The sequence below is a fragment of the Benincasa hispida genome, chromosome 5 (genome assembly GCF_027475165.1).
Source record: "Benincasa hispida cultivar pf3 chromosome 5, pf3_genome.v1.1, whole genome shotgun sequence".
Taxonomy (NCBI): domain Eukaryota; kingdom Viridiplantae; phylum Streptophyta; class Magnoliopsida; order Cucurbitales; family Cucurbitaceae; genus Benincasa; species Benincasa hispida.
In genome coordinates, this window is record NC_143482.1 from 22,581,023 (window position 1) to 22,584,124 (window position 3,102).

The window sequence follows — 3,102 nt, forward strand, 5'->3', positions numbered from 1 at the left end:
ATACAATATCTGGTATTGTATTTGAAGGGATTGAATCCCAAATGAAAGCATGTGATCGCCTTACAATTTTGTTTTCGATTGTACGTAAACAATATACGGTATAAAAATAATAATATAATGGATAAACAATCAAGATTAGCATGCATTTAAGAGAAGAAAAGACGGAAAAGCTTGCCTTTGTAGATTACCAAATTCTTCACGATTCCCTCCGCGTCTTCTCTAGAATATCTCTTCAATGGTCAAGGGACGCCACCGTAAGTGAAACCTTGTTATTCTCTAGGATCCCAAGAATTGGATGTGTGGTGTCCAAGACATGGAAGAGGAAGAAGAAGTAGTAGAAAAAAAAAAAGAGAGATTTTGAGAGAAGTAGTAGGAGACTAGGATTTTGAATTCCCAACTCAACTGTGTCACAAACATGAGTCATGAAGACTTATTTATAGAGAAGATGGGTAATCCCCTTCTCCTAGTCTTTCCTATTTCTACTCTAGTTCTAATTTAATTAAATAACTTTTATTTAATTAATTAGTCTAATAACTAAATAATCGTATATATTAAATCCAATTTAATAGATATAATTAATAAATAAATAAATAAACATCACATGTTTATTTATCTCTACTTCTAAAAAATTAATTAGTTAATTAATTATCCATTAAACGAATATATTAAATCATATTTAATATAGAATTAATCAACATATAATTATCACATATTTATATGTTTACATCTCTTTAATATTTGAATCTTATTCAAATATTTATCTCTCTTCATTTATAGATCACATCTATAATTAATCATATTATATTAATCTCATCAATATGCACAATTCAAACCATTCCTTATATATCCTTTAGTGAGCCAACAAAGAGACCTTATGAATCTACAAATTAGAAACTCTAATGATATAAGATTAATTAATTAAACTATTTAATTAAATTAATCAATTGTCATTAACTACCGGTCACTCCTCTAAAGACCGATTGCTACACTCTTCGCATTGTAGATTTATTTCTGTGTCCATGGATATAACCAAACAACAGTGAGTTGAACCTTCAGAAATTGCTGATACTATAGCTGAGTCAAAATATCATTCTACCTCTGTAGTTACATCCAACTACTTAAATACCACTGATTCCTCTAATGAACAAACAATTTATAGTCTAACTATAAACTAACACTTGGAATAAGCTATTAAGGAAGCAATTTATCTACTTTTCCTAAAGTCGGAAAAGGAGTGAATTTCATCTTGTGTAGTTGTGTTCCCAGCTCCCTACTCGAACAAGTCCTCAAATCGGTAGGCTTGTTGAGTTGGCTAACAAGGCCACTCTCACGCATACAAATCAAAGGATCGCCTTCATAGGTAGACGTTCACAACACATTCAAGATTAAGGTCAAGTCACCTATGGTCTGAAGGAATCCTTTGTAGGGACCTTGAGCGGAAGCAGGATCGTTCCACTTTCCCAAAATTTACAGAATTCAAATTTTGCAATAAAACATATGAATTATGCATTTAAAACAATAAAATACAACATGCCGAAAAAAGAAGAGAATAAGAGTTTAGAAGGCTTACCCCAGAAGAACCCGCCTTCATGTAATTCCTCTTCTCTGTGCAAATCACGAACATAATCCAAAAATGGCCAATTGGAAACCACCACTTGGAAACCTCAGTATTCTCTGAGTAGAGAACCCAGGAGGTGTGGGCTCTGGTGATTTTTGATTGAGAGAGAAGGATTGATTGAGAGGAAGGGATGAGGTGCTGGGGAAATGCCTTCTCTATGAAAACACATTACTCACTTCCGTGTCAACCAACCCTTTTGTAGGAAGAAGATGAAGAAGAATTTGGAACCGTTTTCCACTCACGTAAAAAAAAATATAGAGAAAAGAGGGAGAGGGAGTTATAGCTCCCTCCATTAATAAATTCAAAACATAAATAAATTAATTAATTATTTAATAAATACTTTAATATATATTAATATGATAACTACCTTATCATATAATATATATTAAATTATATGTTATATCAAATATAACATATATCGTATAGTTTTAATATTGTATCATATACAATATATTCTATAGTTTCTTTTCTCTCATTAATGAATTTTAATATAAATCACATCTACATTAAATTTAACAATATGAATCCAATTCATATAATTAAAATTTGAATCATATTCAAATATTTATTATTGGGTTTTATGTCCTAAAACTCGCAGTTTGTAAAATTAAACATATTCTATTATCAATAAAAGATGTTATTCAACATTTCTTCAATAAAGGTATTGAATCTATTAATTGCATTCATAAAGTCTAAGTCCAATAAATTAAGATCCATGGCTATTATATGAATACTTGAACTTTATGTAGAGACATAGAGATGGATTAAGTTCGAGTAAATAGGCAGAATGGTCTATAGTATATGATTAAGGTTGGATACCTTATTCTTGTAACACTATTGGATGCGGCCTACTCTATAGAGATTACAAGTTATTGTAAAGATGATGCAAACGAAGTGATCCTGATTCGTTCATGTATTGACATGAGGAGTGGAGGTGTCCTATGCAATGAGTTTGCATAAGATCTAACCAAAAAATAAGTCACTCTTACTTTATAATGTTGTTTACTGTTTAAGATTGACTATTTTGCTTAGATGACTAGGTACTCGATCTTAATCCTGAGCTAACTATGAACTCCTATTTATTCGGGATTATCCTTAGATTTACATGGGTGAGGGTTGGCTCAATAGTGCTAGCTCAATAAGCCTCCCATTTCAAGGGTAAGACCGAGTAGATAGCTGGGGACATAGGGTACAAGATGGAATTCACGCCTACCCGATTTAGGAATAGGAAAAAAGTTGTTCTCTTAAGTACTGAATCCAGGTCTTGAACAAGGGCCCCACCCTCTCACCGGCCCGAGAGGGATCCAGTTTAGTGATTGGATCATAAACCAATTGTTCATTAGAGGTGCAGTTGGAACTTAAGGAATAAGACGTAATATCAGGGGTAAAATAGTAGATTGACCTATCCGTTATTACGAACAACTTGTGAAGGGTCGACTTACTGGTTATGGTTAAATCATGTGAACACAAATATATCTACAGTG